The sequence below is a fragment of the Camelus ferus genome, chromosome 7 (genome assembly GCF_009834535.1).
Source record: "Camelus ferus isolate YT-003-E chromosome 7, BCGSAC_Cfer_1.0, whole genome shotgun sequence".
Taxonomy (NCBI): Eukaryota; Metazoa; Chordata; class Mammalia; order Artiodactyla; family Camelidae; genus Camelus; species Camelus ferus.
The window spans coordinates 53,821,672-53,846,944 of NC_045702.1; the positions used below are offsets into that span (position 1 = coordinate 53,821,672).

Sequence of the window (25,273 nt, forward strand, 5' to 3'; positions counted from 1 at the left end):
TTCTTTTTTAATTGAAGTTGAGTCAATTTACAAGCTGTGTTAATTTCTGGTGTACAGCAAAATGCATTTATATATTGTATACATATATATATTCCTTTTCATATTCTGTTTCATTACAGGCCATTAGAAGGTATTGAATATAGTTCCCTGTGCTGTACAGTAGGGCCTTGTTGTTTGTTTTATATATAGTAGGTAGTATTGACAAATCCCAAACTCCCAATTTATCCCCATCCCCTTTCCCCTCTGGTAACTGTAAGTTTGTTTTTTTCAAGCTGCTAAGTTTGTGCCACAGCAATAGAAGAGTAAAATAGTATCTTATCTTTTAATGCAGTAATATAGCATTTTACTTTTTTATTTTAATACATATACTTCTGCTGTGTTACTGTCAATGGCTTGATACAGCCTTTCCTAAGTTTCAATGAGGTTTTTTCCTATGATCAGTTTTGTTATGTGAAATTACTAGGTAAAGGCATAAACAAAAATTTAAGGTTTTCTACTCAAATTTCCACAATTGGTCAAAATGTTCTTGCACTTTGTATCTCTATCAGAAGAATATGAATATGTTAATTTGTTTTCTACTTATCAACAGTGACATCATTTTTTCAATCTGATAGAACAAAATGGTGTTTCTTTTCCTTGGTTTATATTTCTTTCATTGTTAAAAAATATATTTCACATACATAAGCTGTTTAATTTCTTATTTTGGGTCTTAATTTATTTCAGGTATTAATTTTTCTACTTATGCGATTAATTTTTAAAATGTACTTGTTAAGTTGTTTATCCCTTAGGATTGGTATTTTCCTTTCCTCTGTCACATATGCCGGAAATATTCCAGTGTGTAATTTGTCTTTGACATTTGTTCTGCTATTTTTTTTTTAATGACAAAAACATTTAAAACCATTTCCAATGAAGAGCTGTGTATCAATCTTTCCCATAAGGCTTTAGCTTTTGGAGCTCTTCCTTTTCATTATTTAGCTTTAAAAAATTTTTTTAACAGTATTTTGCAAAAAAAAATCTTACAAAAATTCTACCTTATATTATGCTTTAGCATTTCATGTACTTAGTTGCACCATCTGCAAACAAAAGTAGATGTGTGTCCAAAAGTTAAAATAACTATTATGATCTTAGTAAAATGAGGTAATTTTTTAAAACTGGTTTATATTATAGAGTTTTCATCTTTATAATCATGTCACACTTGCAAGAGTAACTTTGGGATTGTTAAAAGTTCTTTTTGTTCTTTTAAGACAGAATTTTTATCACAGAAGCAAGCCAATTGACTGATAGGGCTTCTCACTAAATTAAGAAAAGTTCTAAAACACATTTTATGTTAAATTAGCTTGTTATGAAAAATGCAGAGGATGCCAAAATCTCTCATGATGCCCTCCTCCAAAATAACTATTTGAATCCAGTAATGCATAAAAGGGCAATACGTCACAATACATTGGGTCTATTTCAAGAATGTAAGATTGACCGTAAGGCTGGTAGAACATCTGAAAATAAACTTCTACAAAGAATAAATTCACTACACTTACAGAACAGAAAAATCATATAGTAAATATAAATAGAAAAATCAATTGGTAAGTTTCAATGGCCATTTAAGATAAAATTTCTTAGCAAACTGGAAAAAGAAGGGAATACTGTTAATCTGAAAACATATCCACAAAAATCGTATAGAAAACACCAGACTTAATAGTAAAATTTTAAAAACACTTCTCCTAAGGCTAGGAACATTGCAAGGATACCCTCTCTTACTACTTCTATTCAGCATTTTACTGGTATCATTGCTAATACTAGGAAAGAAGAACAATGGAAAAGTGTTAAGGAGTAGGAAGTAACAAATACAAAGATGGGTGTTATTGTATAAGTAGAAAGTCCAAAAAGAACCTATACACAAACTACAAAAACTAAAAGCTAATTTAGAATATCAATATAAATCATTTTTATATTAATATCCCAGCTACAAAGTTAGAAATGAGAAAGTTAAATAACATTTATAATAACCAAAGCATTAAACACTCTCAAAAAATTTAGTGTAAGATTCATAACAACTCTATAAAATACAAGAGAAAATAAAGATTATACAAATCAGTGTCTGAATATATACCATTTTCATGGATTGCTAGCTCAATATTGAAAAGATCTCAATACTTTGTGAACTGATCCTTAGCCTCAATATGGTTCTTATAAAAATTGTGGAAGGCTGTCTTTTTATAGATATGAAGAGCACAACTAAAACCAAAGTAGAAAAAGAAACTTCGAGAAAATATACTGCCACCTATCAAAACTTATTGTGAAGCTATAATGATGAAGACAATGCAGCATAGCACAGGATTAGACAGATACATCAACGCATACTTAAATCAACTCTTGGCTGAGAAAACCTGGGCTGTTTAATAAATGCTGCTGTACCAATGGGAGAGCCATAGACAAAATTTCTACTACCTACCTCACACCATAAGCAAAACTCAATTTTAGATGTAAATGTAGAGTTGAAATGTAAAATAAAGACATTTTCAGAAGACATAAGATATCTGAACACTGAATATGGAAACATCTTTTCAAATAAAAAAATAAACAGCAAGAACCATTAAGAAAAAATTGACATATTACATTAAAATATGACTTTTGTTTATCAAGACACTACTAAAAGAGTGAAACGACATGTTACAGAGTGGAGGGAAATATCTGCATACATACAGTTGATAACTCATACAAGGAAAATATAAAGAAAACCTATCAATCAAAGGGAGATGGAAAAGTCATTAGATCTTACCTGTTCAAATCCAAAAGACTTGAAGTGGCATTCCATAAAAGACAATATCCAAATGACCAGTATACATGAAAAGGTGTGCAACTTCATTGGTCATCAAGGCAGTGCACATAAAAGTCAGAATTGGCGTACACATCTGAAAAATAAAAGTTTTTGCTTGTTTTAAAATTCCTCTATTGTTATTGATACAATAGGCAGAATTGCTGCCTCAAGGATTAAGTGCAGTGCTTTCTAATCTTCAAGGCAGGTTTACATATTACATTTTTCTAAATTCAGAGCACTAAGGATATCGTAAGAAAGGATCTAATTTTGGGGTATGGATGATACATGTCAGAGATAAAATGGTTTACTGCCTATTTTCCCTGTTTGAGTAACTTATATAGGCACTCTATTTAGAACGCTTTTTTCAGTATTAGTGTGCAATTTCAGTTTCTTGATTTTTGTAGGACATGAAAGTATTTGCCTTGATGTACTGTATTCCATTATTTTGAATGACTGAAATGTAGTCCTCAATGATAACAAAATCACCACGATTGCTTCCTCCTTTCCAATCTGAATTACTTGATGCCACCAGAAACCTCCTAGGGCCCATCAATAAATTCAGTAAAGTTGCAGGATATAAAATTAATATGGACAAATCTGTCACATTTCTATACGCTAACAATCAACTATCAGAAAGAGAAATTAAGGAAACAATCCTCTTTACCATTACATCAAAAAGAATAAAATAGCTAGGAATTAATCTCCCTAAGGACATAAGAGACCTATACTTGGAAAACTGTAAGACACAAACAGATGTAAAGATATACCATGTTCCTGGATTGGAAGTATTAATATTGTTCAAAAGACTATACTACCCACGGCAATCTACAGATTCAGTGCAATCCCTATCAGAATACCAGTGGCATTTTTCACAGAACTGTAACATAATTCTAAAATTTGTATGGAAACACAAAAGACCACAAATAGACAAAACAATCTTGATAAAGAACAGAGCTGGAGGAATCATGCTTCCTGACTTCAGACTATATTACAAACCTACAGTCACTAAAACAGTATCATACTGGAACAAAAACAGACACATAGATCAATGGAACAGAATAGAGAGCCACAAAATAAACCCATACATTTATGGTTAATTAATCTACATCAAAGGAGGCAAGAGTATACAATGGAGAAAGGGTGGTGTCTTCAACAAGTGATGCTGGGAAAACTGGACAGCAATATGGAAAAGAATAAAATTAGAACATTCTTTAATACCATATACAAAAATAAACTAAAAATGGATTAAAGACCTAAGTAAGACTGGAAACTATAAAATTCCTAGAGGAAAACATATGCAGAACACACTCTGACATAAATCACAGCAATATTTTTAAAATCTGTGTCCTAAAGCAAAGGAAGTAAAAGCAAAAATAAACAAAAATACACCCTAATTAAGCTTAAAAGCTTTTGCATAGCAAAGGAAACCACTGAAAAAATGAAAATATAATCTAATAAATGGGAGAAAATACTTGCAAATGATATGACCAATGAGGTGTTAATATACAAAATATATAAACAGCTCATACAACTCATTAAAAAAAACCCAATTAATAAACATGCAGAAGATCTGAACAGACATTTTTCTAAAAAGAAAATGCAGATGGCCAGCAGGCACATGAAAAGATGGTTAACATCATTAATCATCTGGGAAATGCAGATCAGAACCACAATGAGACATCATTTCCCACCTGTCATAATGGCTGTCATCAAAAAGAACACAAATAACAAATGCTGCTAAGGGTCTGGAGGAAACGGAACCCTCTTACACCACTGGTGGGAATGTAAATTGGTGTAGCCACTGTGGAAGACAGTATGGAGGTTTCATAGAAAACTAAAAATAGAACTACCATGTGACTCAGCAGTTCCACTCCTGAGTATTTAACAAAAAATAACCCCAAAACATTAATTTGAAATGGTACATGCATCCCAATGTTCATAGCAGCATTATTTACAATGGCCAAGACATAGAAGCAACTTAAGTGTCTATCAATAGATGAAAGGATCAAGAGGATGTGGTGTATACACAGACACACACATAATGGAATACTACTCAGCCATGAAAGAATAAAACTTTGTCATTTACAACAACATGGGTGGACTTGGAGGGTATTATGCTAACTGAAATTAGTAAGGCAGAGACAGACACATACTGTATGGTATCATTTATATGTGGAATCTACAAAATACAGTAAACTAGTGAATCTAACAAAAAAGAAACAAACTCACAGATACAGAACACTACTGGTTACCAGTGGGGAGAGGGAAGAGGGGAGGGGTAATATAGGAGCAGGCAAGTAAGAGATACATATTATGTATAAACTAAGATACAAAGATATATTACACAACACAGAATATAGCTAGTATTTTATAGTAACTATAAATGGAGTATAACCATTAAAAATTGTGTCACTATTTTGCACAACTGTAACTTCTGTAATATTGTACATTTGCTGTACTTCAATTTAAAAAGCACCACAATTAGATACAGCTATAAATGTACCAAACTGTATAAAGTTAATAAGCCAGGAAGATACCAATAATAGTTGGTGAAGGTATGGAGTTATTGTGACTCTCATTCATTGCTAATTGGAGTTTAAGTTGGTGTAGCCACTTGAAGACTGTTTGATAGTGTTTGCAAAACCACATGTACACAAACCCTCCGACCTTGGTTTGGATCCTAGTATATAACCTAAGTATATAACCAACAGAATAGCATTACTTGCTATAGCCAAAAGCTGAAAACAATTACCATGTTCATCAACAGCAGAATGAATAAATTAGAGTACAGGTACATGGGGGAGTACATACTTTATGTACAGCAAATAAGTCTCACAGAGGTAATGCCTAGTGAAAAAAGACAGAGACAAAAGAGTCCCTATTATATACATCTTTCTGTGTAAAGTCAAAGAACAGGCAAATTAATTATGGTGTTAAAAGTCAATATACCGATTACCACCTCTGGGGGTGGTAATGACTGGGAGGAGGCATGGGGAGTCTTCTTGGGTGCTGGGAATATTTTATTTCTTGATATAGGTTCTAGGTTTTCAGATGTGTTTGGTGAAAATTCACTGAAATAAATACTTAAAATAAATGTACCTTTCTGTATGTCTTTTATTCTTCAGTAGAAAAAATTTTACATATTTCGTTCTCAGTTAAACTCATCCAGGAAAGAAGGTGTCATGATACTATGCTACGTGCTTCAGGTGTGAATAATGTTTACATAGTGATAATAAAAGGAACTTTCAACATTTACGCAAGTAAAAATTCTAAGTCTACTGAGAGTAATGCAGGGTGAGGAAGTCTATAGTGTATGTTTGTGTACGTGCTGGGGAGGTGGTGACACAGCACAGCGGTCTTCATGTTGAGATACCCACACCTGGTGGGTATAGGAACACTCAGTGACCTTCACGTGACACCCCAGGGATTCCTAGAAACAACTGGCTGAGATTTTAGAGTAAGTGAAATTCTCCTGTGATACACTTGGAAGCATGGTCTAAGATACCTGGTCTGGAAAGTCCTAAAAAAACTAAGTTATAGTTGATTATGTCTCAGTCAAGTAGATACTTCTGTTTTTAAACTACTAAGTCACAATTAAAGAGCTTGAACAGACTCCATAGGTTTTACACTTTTTTATATAGTGATATAATGTAAGAATAGAAGGAAATATGGCTTATTGGAAATAGCACTGGATTATGAGAACTGACTTCTAACTATAGTTCTGTTAGAGGTGAGTACAACTTATCTACGTGTCAGATGAGTAATTTCCAGTGAGATAATCCGTGGGTCCATTCCAGCTAAAGTGCTGACTGCGACATACAGAGAACTGCTCTTTAACAAGGGCAATAACTTTACACACAGGTTATATTTAAGTATGCACCGTGGGAGATTATGCCAAAATAATTAATACTCATTTGACTGATTATAATGTGATAATTATAAAGGAAAACCTCTTTAGCTGACATATGATATTACTTTCAGATAAATAAATAGATTCTTAATTCTAATTTGATTGATAGTTTTAAAGCTAAACTAAAAATAATATATTAGAACTGTTCTCTATATTTCAATGCAGTCTGTTCCTGGTTATGTAGCCTTAAAACAGAATACCATAAAGTGAAATTCTAACTGTGCACACATACTTACAAATGTTCAGAAAGGGCAAACCTTAGAAGGAGTAGGGAGTCATACCAGGAAATTAAGCATTGTCCGTGCTATTGGTTTAACTTTGTTAAAAAAATGTTTTCAGGTTTTTACTAGGAAAAGGTAAGTATAGTAAATGGACTAAATGTGAATTGGAGAAAAGTCATCTTACATATCATTGATATATTTTTATTAAGAATTTCATACATTTTTAATTAAATTGGAAGTTCATTTTTACGAGCACTAGATTAACAAATTATCAGAAGGTCTTAGCATCACCAGAAATGCATGGGTTAAGAGTGGTCCATTGTATATTTCAAGTGTTTTAAATAAAGTCACGATTATGAACTAAACAGTGTAAGAAATGCCTCCCTAGTTAAAACAAACTACTAATTACTTCAGAGATGGAGCAGAAATACTTTGGAGAATGATGTGCAAATAGGAAGGCCTCAACCAGCCCCAACCTCCCCTACCCTGGAAGCCTCCCATTTAATCCATAGTGTCATCTCTTATATATGTCTATAGAAGCATTATGCATGCATTATCAAAATGCAAAAAAAGAAATTGTAGAAGAATGTAAGATTAGCAACTATAAACCAAAAAAAAAAAAAAAATTCCATTCAGCCCAGTATTTCTGCCTGAATTTAAATATATACTCCCAAATATGCTGACTCTCCATTAATTTATTCACTGATAGTTGCTGAATGTTTGCTACATTAAAGGGATTGTTCTAGTTTCTTGGATTATGCAGTGAACAAAATAGAATTCCATGCTCTTGTGAACTTTATAATATAGGCAGGCAGGCTAACAATAAACATGATACACAGTAGCAACTGTTAAGTGTCATGGCCAAGAAGGAAGCTGAGAAAAAGAGGATTAGGAATGCTGAAAGACAGTGGAGGGTAGCAAGTCATCAGGTCGTCATTTTGTAGGATGGTAAAAGGAATGCTTATTTTCTTACTTGAAAAAATATTTGATAATGTCTGTTAATATTGTTTCCTGGTAATTTATTCCTAAATTCTTTCCCCAAACACCCTCTAGATTTGTCATGGCCATGTTTTTCTGATCATTCTACTTATGACCCTTTAGGAAGGTCACCTAGGGTAAGCCGCCTTCTTGCAGTCCACAGGAGCAGGCATTGCCTTTTGTTGCTCTTTGCTGGAGAAGTCATGGAGAGACATGACTGTGTTCACAGAGGAGACAACATATCTCAGTATGCTGCCTGATCAGTTTGTTGTGCCTGTTGCAGCGGCTGTTCCAGGCACCTAGCTCATGACCTCAGGCACCTTGCCTCTGCCTTAATGCTTTCCTGTTTTCCGTCAAACCCCCGGCTTCAGGTGGGCTAGTGAAGTTAGTGGCTCATGGCCGCTTGCTGGCTCGCCCTGCATCTTTATGACTCACAGTAAAGAAGGTGGTACCACTGCTTTCAGAGGATGTTGCCTTCACAGCCCAAAGGGGCCAGGGGACACAGTGGAGATGTGTGGGGGAGTTCACAGGCCTGCGATGACTTTGACCAATGAAAATTGAGTATGCAAATATTCCTAGAACAGACACTCCCAACTCCCTTCCCCAACAGAATGTTCTGAGAAACTGCCTTTCCATACCACTTCACCACAGACATCAGTGCGATGGGGCAACCAACTCTAGAAACGGTGGTCAGCTTTCTAAGACTTCATTTTGGTTTTGCTTTACTTCATTGCCCTTTTCCTCCATCTTTGTGTCCCTGAGATGACACCTTTCCAATAAAGTATCAGCAGGTGAATTTTGTCTCAGGCTTAGTTTTGGCAGGGGAAACCTGAGCTAACACACTAATTGCATATATCATAAAGACATGAACAGTGATATCCAAAATACATTTTAAATTTCTATAACTCCTATTTTGCAATTTTAAATACTTTCACATCTGTACATACTAAGTCTCAGAGGTATGGTTTCCTAAAGTACAAAGTATTTTTCTCAAGTGTCACTCTACACAAAGAATAAACCTAATTTCAATAGCATTATTGTTTCCTCACACTTTAATATTCTAAAAGAGGTTGAAGGTAGGTATTAGGAATGAGGTTTAGGCTATGGGTATTGATACTAACATGGAAAAGTCATGGCATTTGAGACACCAAATCCATTCTCGCACCTGCAGTGGGGTGGCCAAGGTGCTTCTGCAGTGTGGGACCCCTGGAGTGCAGAAATGCAGGGGATTTAAGAAACATTGAGAGATGAGAGTTCCAGGCAGCTGAAGTTAGTAAATGGTAGAATCTGAGGTGGAAACACAATAAAGTCCCACAAGGAAAGTGAGAAAAAAAAAAGCCAAAAAATAACTTCAATGTCATGGACTTTAAGACCCTTAAAGATGTAGGTGCAATTTCCACTTGAGCAAGAAAGTGGGAGTGGTTTGAGAAAATATAGACAGCTGGGTTTGCTGCTTTTATGAGTTAGATTAGAACCTCAGAGATGACAGTTCTATCTATAACCAAGAAATGTCCATCCTTACTTATTTATAAGGAAGTTATCAATTCTCAAAAATGCTCCAGTGTGTAATATATCCACAACCTCCAGTTCTACAGTTGAAGTTTTTTCTTTAAATCTCAAAATTATTTGCAACACTCTCCCTTCTCTCCCCTAATTTCCCTCTGCCTACTCTTCTTTCATTTCCTGTACTTTAAAAATGACCATTCTTCATAACGTGTAGAAGGATGGTGGTGATGGGGTTTCAGAAAAGCGTACAGTTGCTCCTAGGATTCAATCTAATGTTATGAACAGATGATGGTGTCACCTAAATATTAATTTTCTGGCTGCAGTTTTTGGGTTACCTTTGCTGATGAACTACCACAGAAAGAATTGTTTGAGGCTCCTTGAGACCTTGAGAAAAATATTTTTGGCGACTACAGCTGCCTAATCAAGCTGACATAATCAGTAGATTATCATCTGGAGATTAGAAGTCAGTCTGTAGTCCCCACAAAATACTCTCCTCTTGTCATACAAAAGTTGTCAGTTGACATGGCCACACGTGCTTAGTTTAGGGATGTTCCGAAGAGGCAGACTGTGTTATAATGGGAATTCAAATTGGTTTTATTAAATGTACGAATTACTTAACATTTTGGGTTTAATATTTCAAGTTGAACCTGAGTCTTTCATTACTCTGGGCTCAGAATAATGACTTTCTCTTTTTCAAGAGCAATATTTTAATAGCTTATTAAGAAACAATTTCCAAAGTCTATTTCAAAAGTTATTTGAGTTAGAGACTCACGTAGCTCTTTTAAAGTATAGTTTGATGAATAAAGCATGATTGACAATTAGTCACATGTGGACAACATTTTTGTCATAATACATAAAGGATTAAAATTTCAGAGTAAAAAGAGTAAGGAAAGATAACTACGTCCATTCCATTCTCTTTAGAATTTATGTCAAGATTCAGACTCCATCCAAAACATTCTTGGTTTTAAAACTTGTGCAGTGAAGAAATTGCTTTGTGGAATGGGTCACTGAAATGAGAAATCTGCAAGCAGGTGACACTTGGTTACTAGGGTTTTTACTGAGTGCTCAAAGTTAAATGACTTTTTTTTTTTTTCAAATGACACATCAGCTATCCAATGGAGCTTAATGTTCTAAGAAAAGGTCTTTTGGCCTTGGGAAAAAAAACCCTGAAACCCAAGGGAGACTTCTACCATTAGAAGGTACGCAGAAAAGAAGAGAAGGCATGATGGGAAGGCATGATGATATGGAAGCTATAATGATTAGAAAGTAAAGAAAAACAAAATTAATTCACTTTCTTCTCTCTGTATCCTTTTATACCACGTTGCTATTTTGGGTGACATTAGAATCAAGGATGCAATATTTATAGAAGGATGTTACTCTAGTGATAATATATTACAAAAAGCCTTGGCAACAATCTAAGACACAGCAGGAGAGCTGGAAGAGAGCTATTTTTGTCATGTTTAAAATTATACTAAATTTAAAAAAAAGTCCCTGCTGGAATTCAAGCTTTAAATAGCCCAGTGTGGTGTAACTGATCAGAGCATCAAATTCTGATAATTTACTACATAGAGTGAAGCACATGTTGACAAATAAAATTTATGTATGAAAGCATTTTAGGCCATGTTGATGCAACTCAACATCTAAAGATCTAAAGTTATTTTTTAATGGATTCCAGCCTAAAAATTGAAGATTATAACATGGAAATTCTTTTAACTCATAATATTAGACTTCTGAAAAACATAAATAACAACTAAACACACACACACACGCTCTCTGGTACTACATTTATTGTCCTAGGGTATTCCAAATAAATGAGAATTTGACTATTACTTGCTAACTTTCCCTTTTTCTAATTCTTTTTATTTTATAACAGCTTTGTTGAAGTGTAATTCACTAAATGTGCAAATAACCTCTTTAAAGTATACAGTTCAATAATTTTTAGTATATACAGAGATACATGCAATTATCACCACAGCCAATTTCCGAGTATTTTCATAGCTTAAAAAGAAACCCCATACCCTTTAGCTGGGACCCATTATCTTCTACCGCCATCCACCAATCCTAAACAACTGTTTATCTACCTTATATTTCTATAGATTTCTCTATTCTGGACTTTCATATAAATGGAATAATATGACATGCAGTCTTTTGTGACTGGCATCTTTCACAGAGAATAGTATTTTCAAGGTTCATCCATGTTGCAGCACATATCGATACTTCATTTCTTTCTATGGCTGGACAGTATTCTATTTTATGGATGTATGTATGTTGTTTATCCATGTATCACATGATGAACATTTTCCTCCCATATTTTGGCTATTGTGAATCATGTGGCTGTGAGCATTAGTGTACAGTTTGTGTGTGTGTGTGTGTGTGTGTGTGTGAACATACTTCACTTCCCTGGAGCCTCATTTTCTTCTTAAAGTCTAAGTTTTGTGAAGAGAAAAGAGAATCTTTCATTCTATTTAAAACTTTTGTGTATGAGAACTAAAGCAGTGTTGTCTTATATAAATATCCTATTAGAAGATTATTATGATTAGGTAGATATTTAAACCTTATTTGCTGAAGTTGCAAGATATTCATTGTTGCTGTTGCTCCCTCCTGACCCCCAAATGGTTTGCTAGGACTCCCAACAACAAGGCCAACTTCCCTTGGTACAAGCTTTCTATCGTGTCTGTGTGATTAATCTCTCTCCTTTTCTAAAGGGATCTCAGGACACAAAGGGAAGGGAAAAATATTCCAAAAACAAAAGTTTTAATACACGTTATTTAAGTCTCTATGAGTAAACGCTACTAGCCTTTGAATTTTAGTATTGAGAGGTGCAATGTAAAATAGAAAAATGCTCCTGAAGTATTTTTTGGTGACACCTTAATGCCCAGTTTAAATCATACTTAACAAAATGTTTCATTTCTTTAGAAAGCTGTATCATTATGTGTGTATATGAACATCAAATATTAAAGACTTTGGGTAATACATGTGTTAAATGTTCAGGTTTAATTAAAGGAAGTGTAAATTCTTTGTTTAAATTCAAGGCCAGAATTTGGCCCTTAATGTGTAATTGGTATTTACTTAACGTACTCAAAGTTATAATTAGAATCCTTGCTGATCTAGATTATCTTAAATATTAACTAGTGACGTTGACCATAGCAGCAGAAGAAATTTAAAACAGAGCAAAAGAAAGCTCAAAGAAAGCTTTAAACAGGCAGTAAAATTAAACTCCAACTGGGTCTGGTGGAGAAGGGGGTGTTGTGTGTGATAGCTCACTTGTTTTACTATTGTATTTTGTTTTTTAGGACTTATAGTTTATGTTGTTTATTGGAAACAAGGCAATGAATGTTCTTTTTTCAATGTTCTTGTACCAATAAAGCAGTTATAATAGTATATAGAAGTAGCCATGTCTCGTAAAATTGTGAGAATTATTAACCTTAGAAAACTAAGTCAACAGCTGTATTTTAAAAAGGTTTTTGTAAACTTCGGGTCCTGAGTAGATACTTTTCCAGACTCATTTGCTCAGTTTTCCAAATAATTATTATGTATGTTATATATAAAACACTATATAAAATAATAATAATATTAATATATATTAGATATATGACTACATGTATCATAAGTATGTATGTTAAACTTAATATGTAAATTTCCTGTTTTTTCCATGCCCATGTCACAGAATTATTTGTTTTTGACTATAGTAAATTAAGAGGGAGGAACAGGACTGTGTAACAAACATATTCAGAATCTTCTACAATGGAGACAACATAAACTCTGGCTTCTCCTGTATGAAATATATTCATTCATTCTGGAAAGAAATGTTGGTTGTTGTTGTCATATATGCATGCACACACATACATTTTGAATATATCTTAATGAAAACTATGTAATTTCATGGAATAGAGAGAGAGAAATTCTTAAATCATTGAAGAAACTATTAATTATTTAACAAATTGAATTTAGATACAGTAAATACTAAACTTACAAGGTATCACCTCACACCAGTCAGAATGGCCATCATTCAAAAATCCACAAATGACAAATGCTGGAGAGGCTGTGGAGAAAAGGGAACCCTCCTACACTGCTGGTGGGAATGTAGTTTGGTGCAGCCACTGTGGAAAACAGTATGGAGATTCCTCAAAGACTAGGAATAGACTTACCATATGACCCAGGAATCCCGATCCTGGGCATATATCCAGAAGGAACCCTACTTCAGGATGACACCTCCACCCCAATGTTCATAGCAGCACTATTTACAATATCCAAGACATGGAAACAGCCTAAATGTCCATTGACAGATAATTGGGTAAAGAAGATGTGGTACATTTATACAATGGAATACTATTCAGCCATTAAAACTGACAACGTAATGCCATTTGCAGCAACATGGATGCTCCTGGAGAATGTCATTCTAAGTGAAGTAAGCCAGAAAGAGAAAGAAAAATACCTTATGAGATCATTCATATGTGGAATCTAAAACAAACAAACAAACAAAACAAATACAAAACAGAAACAGACTCAGACATAGAATACAAACTTGTGGTTGCCAAGGGGGCAGAGGGTGGGAAGGGATAGACTGGGATTTCAAAATGTATAACAGATCAACAAGATTATACTGTACAGCACAGGGAAATATATACAAGATCTTATGGTAGTTCACAGCGAAAAAAATGTGACAATGAATTATATATATGTTCATGTATAACTGAAAAATTGTGCTCTGCCCTGAAATTTGATACAACATTGTAAAATGATTATAAATCAATAAAAAATGTTAAAAAAAAAAAAAAAGACTAAACTTTACCTAATTCTTCTAAGTTCTGGGCAATATTTATGTATGTTTTCTATCTATGGAGCTAATTATATATACACCTACATACATACACCTCTATATTAAGCCTTATTTAATATTGGCCATCATCCCATTTTTCCATTTTCTAGGTTTTTAATGTGAATCCAAAGTTTTCAGATAAGAGTATTATAATTGAATGGATATGGTCACGGCTGCATTTACTCAGAAACTTACTAAAATCAATGAATCATACACTTGAAATGGTTGAATTTTATTTGGGTGAAGTATATCTCAACAGAGTTGCTTTAAAAATTCAAATTGGAAGCAGTTATGATCCCATCTCACATGTATATCCTGCTTACCACTCGCCAGGAACTGTGGTAAACACTCTTCATGGATTGTCATGGTAACTACTCACAATGATCTGTAAGGTGTGTACCATTAGTATTTGCAGATAGGGAAATCAATAGGCAGAAAGTTTATGCATATTGCACAATATCACACAAGTACTCAGTGGTACAGTAAGAATGTATATCCTTCCTAAATATATATTCACAGTGCACAGAAATTATTCAAGGTAAATCATAACATATTAATTCATGTCAAAGCAGAAGTATTTGCTGGTTGTTTTTAGTAATATTTAAAAATAGCTGATTATACAATACCTAAGGATCCATCACCAGACTAACCTCTGGATATTCTGGTATGTAACAGGGAATTTGCCTTCATTTAAAAAGGCACTTTGTGTTGATGATTCTGTGAATTGTTGTTCAAAGTATCCTAACTGGTACTGCACGGTATTAACGGTGGAAATGCCTAATTGGATTGAACGGGAAAAAATGTTCTGTTATTTTTGTTAAATTATACATTTAGCATTTAGTTGCTCTAATAAAAATTAAGTAGTGGTGTTTACAGCAAGCATTAATTAAATCATTTTATTATTTAATGAGTAATTACCCTGATCATGCCTTTTGGAGAATAGACAGTGTCACTCCCTTTTTTCGGAAAAGAAGCAAAAACCAAACATATTGCCAAGAACAAAGCTTTGATCATCATCTACTGGAGCTGGTGCACACTAGGACTCCAATCTTCCTTTATTGCCTTAAATTGTATTATCTCATTAGTTTTCATATCATAGGATGAAAGCAAGACTTCCTAGGATAGTATGACGGACTTCAGAGAAATACCGGAATCACTAATGCTTATTAGCCCTTGATACACAAGGTCCTCACCCTAAAATAGGACTGCGAATAACTGTGACAGATTTACTGCAAAGCTAAGTAAACAATAAGAATCACTAAAATCAGTGCTAGGATCATGGCAGGTGCTCAACGTACCTATTAATGATGACAATATATGTTTGTAGATCTGTACTCCCGTTTTGCATCCATAGAACATGTGTACGTTTAAGGGAGATTATTTACTTTTGAACTTCAGGTGATTCCTGAAAGATGGGATTTTAGTTTCTAAAATCTCTTCGCAATTGTGGTAATGATGTTTCAGTATTTTTTTTTTTTTAACAATGATGCATCTCTAAGGAAAGATTAATATAAAAACTTTGTTTTCACATTAAAAACTTCTCACACTGTAGAGTTGGAAATCAAAACTGAGATATGAGATAAGTGAACATCATCTAAGGACAAGGATAAAGAATAAAGATACACTCTTTCCAAGAAGGGGACACAGACCGACTCCAATCCATTGGAAATTAGGCAGAGAACAGGTGCTCACTGTCTTTTCTTCACTGTAGGGTGGGTTCATCTGCCAGTTCCCATTTACTCACTTAGTAAATAATATACAGTGTCTGTAAAAAGGTTATAAACAGAAAGGGAGAACAAGGTGAAAGTCACTGGCATTCTTTTTGAGCTGTCTGATGTAATATGACCTGATGTTACATGAAATGGTGAAGTGATGCAAGAAGACAAGATTCTGAAATAATGTCGGTCTTCAAAAGGACACACACTTCTTTTCCATTTAAAAAATGGGAAACTGTAGGAATAACATGTTGCTGGCATGAAGCTGGGTTCTGCGCTTGATCAGGTATGTGTGACCCCTGGCAGGTTATTTAACTTGCGTAAGCCTCACTCAGTTCCTTCATCATTAAAAACAGGGTAACATCTATTTTATAGGGTGGTTCTAATATCATTCACTCATTCATTTCCCAGGTATTTATTCATCATCTCTCAAGTACTGGGCTCTGTGTTAAATTCTGGGAATAATTTAGTAAATAGGAAAGAAACAAGGTTTGTTCATGTGAGTTCTTATTATGGATGAAAGCATACAGTATTTAAGAAAATACAACAGTTTTGAAGATAATTACAGAATATCCATGAGGGAAGTATGAGAGGCAGAGATCAACTGTAAATAGAGTTGTCACATCAATCTCTAAGCAAAGGTGACTTTTGACCCAAGACTAGAACAAGAGTAGCCATTCACATCAAGATCTTGGCAAAGAGACCTGTAGGCACAAAGGCCCACAAGTGGAGTGCCTCAGGCTTTGTGGGTCAGAGGAAAGAAACTATCTTTTGGAGTACAGAAGCCTGAAAGCACGTGCCTTTCTGGATGTCAGAATTGCTATGGACCTGTGGTTACGATGTGTTCCTTATTTCTTCCTCTTCTGAATAGAGTGTTACTGAGGTTATACTCTTTGTCCCTTACTGTATGTTGGGTGTGTGAGGGTTACATCACTTGTCTTTTAACTCCACAGGTCTCTAGATCAAGAGGAACCACGGTGAGGAGCTGCACCTGAGGACTCTCGTCCACATTCAGACCCAATTCAGAACATGAATGAACCAAATGTTGAGCCCGATGCCATCACTGGATTAAAAAGTGATGGGAGACAGGGTGTTAGAAGGAGACAGTGTATTTTGTAAGCAGGCAAGGTGCAAGTTGCTGTGCCCAAGAGGCAGATGGGTAGATTTAAAAAAAAAAAAAATAGCTGTAATAAATCCTACCGTGCCTCTTTGCAAAATGACTTGAGCATTCTTATCAAGAGTTAGAGCCTGTTTCCCTTGCTGTTGAATTAAAGCTGGCCTTGTGACTTGTTTTAATGAAGAGAATGTTGCAGAAGTGACTGAGAATGCCTTGGAAGCCATTGTCTTTGAAGATGACAGGTCACATGGAGAAGAACTGGAGGATGCAATTTAAACAGAGAGAAAGAAAGGGAAACCTGCCACTTGCAGCAGCAGATACGGGAGTGAGGGAGGTCGTCGGGACCCACCCACCACAGCTGAGCTGTCAGATGATCACAGCTTCATGAATGATTGCAGAACAGTTTAGCAGAAGAAGTACCCAGATCTAAACATGAGAAATAACTAAACTGTTGTTTTAAGCCATTCAGTTTTGAGGTTTATTATTCAGTAATATACAACTGAAATAGTAAGGAAAGAATTACCCACATAAACTATGAGGACTACTGATACTCAAATTCAGCTGGTGACTGATTTTGGTAAAACTCCAAGAAATTATGCTATTGTAGGGATTCATCAGAACCATAATTATAATTTCAAAAATATTTTTTCAAAATTCAGCAATATCTAGAAACACAGGCAAAGTAATTATGTAAAGTTCAAGTTACCAAACTAAAAACTGATTTATTTAAAGATTATATGATCAATGGATTTTCCACTTATTTCATAGAAATTATAGTAAGAAGAGATATTAACAATTTAGGGAAGAAATAATATCTTCATTATTTTATTGAACACTTAATTATGTAACATTATATGATGGGTACTTTTTAAGTGTTTTATGGAAATTAATATATTAAATCTAATGAAACTATCAAATATATAATATGATCCCTATAAAGCAACAGAGTAACTGAGAGGCTAAAAAAATGCATTCATTACACAGCTAGTAAGTGAAGGAGTCATGCTTCTACCATGTTCTGGCATTAGCCACAGGGCTTAATGCCAGAGTCTGGTTCTTTTACCCCCAGGCTATGCTAATCATACTGGATTTTATCACCAGAACTACCATAGGCATTAAAAATGCAGGTTAAAATGAGGTCAGTTGGTATCACTACTCTCTAAATTCCATGCATCTGAACTTAGCCTTAAAAACTAAGAGGGTATCTAGTGTGACATATAGTCTCATCATACATTATATTTGAGGCTTTTGACAATGAAACAAAGATTGCTTTGACAGGCTCACAGCCAATGTTCACTTTGCTGATAGTCTATTTAAATATTTAAACCAAAAGACTGTCATGACTTGGATTAAAATATGAACAATTTTGAGGAAGGGATTTGGGGGCATTTATAAAAGGGAAACAGGATTTAGCAACACTTTCAGTTACAAGAAACAAGTGTTTCCTTTGCCTTTCCTTGTTTTCAGCTGGTACTTGTACCTGAAAAGTCTATTCTCAACCTTTTCAAAACTACAATCTCATTAGATTGTCACTAGGCCACTACTAGAATCTCAGGTCCTTAAAATGCATTTGCTTCTTTTCTCAATTCTACTAATCTTAAATGACTGCTACCTCTTTGGTGAACAGAAAGATTTGTATGATTCAATAAAGTAGTTAATTTCTTAGTGCTTCGTAAAGTGTGACGATATAGTGTCCTTTAAATGGCAGCAGAATATTTATCTTGCTATGCTTCAAATAACTGGACCATTACTATCGAGATCACTATCAAATTATCTTATTTAATTGGCAGAAGTAATCAATCCATTGGTTGACCCATTCTCAATCCACTGATACTGGGGAAAAAGCTGGAACTAAAGTGAATGTAATTCAATTTGAAATCAACCAATTCAGCATTAGCAAGCTGAAGACATGGTTTATGGTTCTTATTTATCATGTTTGAGAAATTTTGGTTGCTAAAAAAAGAATTTCAACTTTATGCGAGAAAAATCTTAGAATATACAAAGTATTATTATGGTACCAGAGGTGACCAATGAAACAGCCCACTCATTCCTAAAGTACCATACCAATTTTGAATGTATCAACACAGATTAATCTGCTGTTATTTACTTTGTAGATAAATATATTAAAACTTCTTCTGGAGATTATTATGAAGTAAAGTATGTATTTTGAGTCCAGTTCACCAGCCATGTACCTTGCTTCTCCACGCATCTAAACATCTTTGAACACCAGTAATCAATGCCCTCTTAGTCTCTAATTTTTTCCCCTGTATCAATTTCTGATCTGCAGAGCTATAATTTTACTAAGAAAAGGCAGTAAGAAAGTAAGATAGCATTTATTTTTTGTCTAGTATCTACTATCACCTGCTTGATGTTTTTTTATCCTAAAGGAGATAAACAAATATGTAAGTAATGGGTAACAAAAGGTGGTATTTCACAAAATCACTAATAGAAATTATTGACATACATTGAGCATATGCTCACCACTTTATTAGAAATTTAACAAACATTTCTTGAACCCATTTGAGCAACTATTGTTCCAGACACAGGGGTTAACAGGAAAAAAAGGCCCAACTGGCAAGATAGTCCCAGTCTGTGAGAAAAGGGTGATACCTTTGTGTATTGATACTGATACACAATTCACTGTGGTAAGAGACAGCCAGTTCTCTATCATATGGAAAATCTAGATCAGGTTAGTCTTAAAATGTGTCAGACACTTCTATCCTGTAAGATGAGGGCTCAGCTTTAGGACAGGAATTTTAGAAGTTATTTTCAGATACCTTTCTTCCTTTGACTGGACAGATATCACAAGCTGAGTTGAAGAGTAGAGTTGAAGTTACTTGCAAAGTAACATTACACAGGAGTCTATATTACATGTGCACTCAATGCTAACGATTCCCAACTCAAACCAAAGAAAACATTCAAGGATGTATAGTGTTAAATCTTTATTTCACTGGCTAGGAAATGGATTAATAAGTGGTCATACTACTTGTTTTTAGCATATTTTATGTGAAGGCCATAAACTAAATCCCTCTTTACATATCTACAGCTTTACAGCTTCAAATATCAGAACCATTTCATTTCATTAGCTAATTACTTCTTCATGCAGTTTCCCATTAAAATCAGTAAGTTGCACTTAGAAAATCTTCCACATTTCCTTCAATACTATTGATAAGTGGAATGGTAAGATCTGCAGTTTCAACATTCCAGTGAGGTTGTTACACATGCTACAATACCAGGTAACTATTGCCAAATTGTTTTTAGAGCTCTTCATAAAAATCTGATTATTTAGATGAAAATTCTAGTAACATTAAAGTTACTCTCTAATAGGATTATAAGATTCTGTAAAATGGGGACTATGTTCTGCTCTTTATCTCCCATGGTAACAAGTACAGGACCAAGAAAAAAAAGCAGTCAGTAACTGTCCTGGGCAGCAGTCTAACTGACTACCACTTTTTCTCTGAAACCAGCCGGCCTCTCCCTAGAATGTTCAGTTCTTAGCAGTCTGTTTCTTTCATGGTACAACTCTCCCGGCTACAACTGATGGGTCCAGAGGAGGATATGTAACCCAAACTGGGCTCATCAGCATCCTTCTTCTAGGATGTTAGTTGAGATAGACAGAAGACTGGGTTCTCTCCAGACAGCAGCAATGGCTGCAAGTGAACCCAGGAACTCATGACAGCCACTCATAGCGACTCCATGTGCGTCAGCTGATTTTTAATGAGAATTTTGAGAACAACCTATAGCCATGCTATATAGAAATGCCATATATATATATTTCTGCCCCCCCCCCACATACACATATTTTAAACAAAAATGGGGTTATGTACTACCTGGTTTTTGTATAAGTTGAATTTTTTTCTTCACACTGTTCAGAGAACGTATTTTTTAGGCCAGCAAATGTACCTCTTCAACATCATTTTAACATCTCAGTAACATTGCATTATGTGGATGACAGTGTAATTTATAAAACTCCTATTTTGAATTTTCAAGTAGTTTTCAGTATTTGTTCAAGGTTTTGCTACAGCAAGTTGAGGTTTACAACAAAACTGAGAGGGAAGTACAGAGTTTTCTAATACACTTCCTGCCCCTACAGATATATAGCATCCCCATTATCAGATCAGTCACCAGAATGGGACATTTTTCAGTAAGGACGAACCTGCACTGACACATTATCACCTACTAAAGTCCATAGTTTACCTTAGGTTTCACTTTTGGTGTTATGTATCGTACAGATTGGGACAAATGTAAAATGACATATATGCAACATTGTAATATCAAACAAAGTATTTTCCCTGCCCTAAAAATCATTTGTGCTCAGCCTATGCATATCTTTCTCCCTACTCTGGCAACCACTGATCTTTTTATGTCTCTATAGTTTTGTATTATCCAGAATGTCATGTTATCAGATTCATATCATTTAGCCTTTGTAGATTGGGTTCTTTCATTTAGTACTATGTGTTTAAGTTTCCTCCTTGTCTTTTTGTGGCTTGATAGCTCACTTCTTTCTTTTTGGCACTTAACAGCATTCTATTGTCTGGTTATATCCTAGTTTATTTACCCATTCACCTACTGAAGGATGTCTTAATTGCTCTGAAGTTTTAGCAATTATGCATAAAGCTACTGTAAACATCAGTGCACAGGTTTTTGTGCAGACATAAGTTTTCAATGTTTTGGAGTGGAGTTTTCTTTTAAACTAAGGAATCTTCAAATTAAAGATAATAGATTCACCTCTTTTACATTAATTTCTACACTTGACTTTAAGAATATAAACAGTAACAACTATTTGGAAAATATCACTGACCCTCTTCTCTTTCCTTTGTCAGAGTCAGAGCAAGGGTATAGTAAATCTGAAATTTGCCATGTGTGAGTTTAATTTTATAAAAACTTACATTTGCCAGAGCAAATTACTTTAAGCATTTGGACCTGTTGATCTTCGAGGTATTTTTAAATCCTATTTTCCTCTTCTGAACTTGGTTTCTAAGCTTCTGTATCCTATCTCCTTGAACTCTGAGAGCAAATTCTAACTTAGAAAACTGATTTCCACTTGGTTTATTGAGAAACCAGATAGAGATGAATGAGGGATTGTGAAAGCCTTTTGACTTTCAATGGATGGAAACTGTCGAAGTATTGTTTTTATTTACTAAAATATGCTAGGCATTTTAGGAACAGGATGCTCTGATGATATGTGTGGAGTGATTTCCTGTTTACCCTGGCACAGTGATATCTGCGCGAGTCAGATTGCAATGGGGAAACATCACAGGCTGTGTGATCTAACAGCTTCTTCAATGTTCATACTCTTGCCAATAACAAAACTGATGCCATGTTTACCACTCAGCATCTGAGTTGTCAAACAGCATACACATTGTGGCATCAGATTGGCCATCTCAGTTTCTTCATGTGAACTGCAACGATCTTCTTTATTGCTATTTAATCATATTGCATATGCTGGGGAGTCTGTTTTTTGTCCTTAGTTGCTTTTCTTTTTGAGGCATTTTCATTATTCTTTTCAAAAGTAACATTATGGTAGCCAGTCGGTCATGTATCACGGAATAACTAACTTACTAAGCGAAACCTACGACCATTCAGAGCAAAACATGTTGGCTGACCAAATATGACTTTAGGGGCTTAAGGAAAGATACATTTCACAAAGTTTTGAGTTCACAAATTATTCCTGAATGCGAAACTAGGTATATGTGTGTTGATAGAAACTGTATGAATATATATTATTTTAGGTTACACCATAGGGTTTTACAAGAAGGAAGACTATATGACTACTAGCTATGATTTTAGACAAGCTCCTACTCTCATCAACCTTTGAAACGCTTCTAGCTGCAATACTAAAAACAAATTCTGTGATCGGAGTTTCAAAACACTGTATACAGTCTGGTGCCCATGCTAGACTGCAATTGCCACAAAGAGGCGTAAGACCCTAAGTCTTATGAGTAATTTACTCTCCAGAGTAAATCAAATTGATACATCGTATTATGAGTTCAGATTTTGATAAAGGGAATATAGAGAAACCACAGGGACCCTGGGTGCCTACTAAGAGAAAGACTGCCAATAAGCAATTGGAGGCAGGATGTGGGGAGGAAGATTGGAGAAGAAAAATGGAAGAGAGTTTCAAAACAATCAATCAATCAATCAATCAATCAATAAAAAGTACTTATTTTAGTTAAGCTTTCCCCAGAAAGACTCTCAGACAAAGATTCAAGTTGATGTGGAAGGCAGTAATTTGGGAGGCACTGGAAAGAAAATGAGGAGGGAAAAAGGACAGAAAGGTATCCAAGATAGCAGATCCGAGACTAAGGCTTCCTTGAAGGTACTTTGAGAAGTAATCACAGATAACAGGAGCGAAGAACGTGGGAATGAAACAGAAAGAAGGGAAAAACTCAAGGGTTTATTATTAAACTGGATGGATAAGTGGGGCTCAGTATCTCAGACCTTCTGAGGAGTCTTCTTAGACGCATTTCACGACTGTTCCTCTGACTATGTGAGAAAACAAAGTAGTACTGATCCATTTACTTAACACAAAACATAGTGAAGTGGGAAAATAAATCTCAGTTTTGGAGTCAAATGGACCTGGGTTTACGGCTTCCTAACTATGTGGAATAGTTACAAATGCTTCCTGAGAGTTCCATCTCACATATGTAAGGTAGGAGATAATAATACCTATTTCTTTTCTGCTAAAAACCCCGACAACTACTTCAGAGTTTTCTGACAAAGATTCTTCAAAATGTAGATCTCACATTACATTTGCCTAAAAATAGCAAAGAGGAAAATCTTTCACTTTGAAATTCAAATTTTTCTCTTGTGACCCAAAATTTAAATTCAATTCCTGAACATATCTATTAACTTTATTACTAGTTTAACCTTCTGTCTTTTTGATGGAACAGGAACGCAAAGGAGATCATTGAAAGAATGGCACTAATTATATTTCATTAATTGCAACAGTAGCAACTGGATTTATGAAACTTTTACCATTTTTCTCCAAGTATAGCAACTGCTGAATATAAACTTAAATATCATTTTATTAATTATTTAAATACATATGAATAAGCTTAATTTTAGAAAAAGCCATATATAGTATTACATATAGATAACTTCATAGTATCTATAAATTCTATAGAGGAAATAGAGCTAAGAGACCAAGGCGTTTTGACATTGGCTCTACAATATGCACTTCATCTATTCCTGATACTTGCATTCAAGATAAATAAAATCATGTAACTTTTTAGCGGGCTCTACAGAGCCTGTGAATCATTATGATTCACTTTTTGAGTTTGTGAAATGCTTTTCCTCATTTTTGTCACTTTCTAGGATGACAGAACATAAATCTGGCCCAAATGATAACATCTGTACAGCTGTGATAAATACCCAAGTAGCCAGAAATCAACTCTGATATTTAAACATAGATACTTACGTAATTATAATAAAAAACAAACAATCAGCAGAGTTCTTTAACTTTCTTATTCTCTTAGCCTGTCTCTTTTAAATATGAAAGATTTCACTTATGTGCCAAGAGATGTTCATCCATTTTTTAAGAACTCAGAGGCAAAGGAGAGAGAACGAGAACAAAATTCTGAGAGGATTAAGTCTTGGATGCTAATTATTGCCTTTTCCTCGTGTCACACTAGGGAGGAAAAGTCCACGCCCAAAGGACGTATCACCTGACTCCACTGTCTCATTCATTAGGGAGAGTTTGTAGTATCACAAAGACCTTTGCTCCAGGCTAAAGCAGCTGTTCTGGTGCTTGCCAACTGAAGTGATAGTCTAACAATATCTGTCAACAGAAAACATACCACATCCTCATACCCATGTTGGGGCTGCTTTCTCTTTTCTCTTTCAGCATACCCCTTGGGACACTGCCTTATACAGAAGGCCAAAAGGGGTGACGTATGTGTCAACATATGGTACTGCCCTCCTGGGGCAATGTACATGAAAACATATGGCGCTGCCCTCTTACTCGTCAGCAGACACAGGAAGAACTCTGCCATAGTTATCTTGTCGATTTTCCATATGGTTCTTAATTGTCCCTGCAAGTGGATAATTTGCATTCACTTTCCTCCACAATTCTTTCTATATATAAAGAAATGTCTCAGCAATATAAAATTCAGTAAATAGTTATCTAAATATATTTCTAAAGAAGTAGATGACTATAATCATATAGTCATACATACACATATATATAATCATGT

The 25,273-nt window shown here is 34.8% G+C and overlaps 1 long non-coding RNA gene across 1 annotated transcript in view; it reads right to left on the reverse strand.

Annotated features, from left to right (window-relative positions):
• LOC116664949 overlaps positions 1–25,273 on the reverse strand; it is a 370,748-nt gene that overhangs the window by 157,390 nt on the left and 188,085 nt on the right. The window contains exon 2 of the long non-coding RNA XR_004321504.1: positions 2,774–2,906. This is a non-coding gene — a long non-coding RNA (uncharacterized LOC116664949). The remainder of the gene's footprint in view (positions 1–2,773; positions 2,907–25,273) is intronic.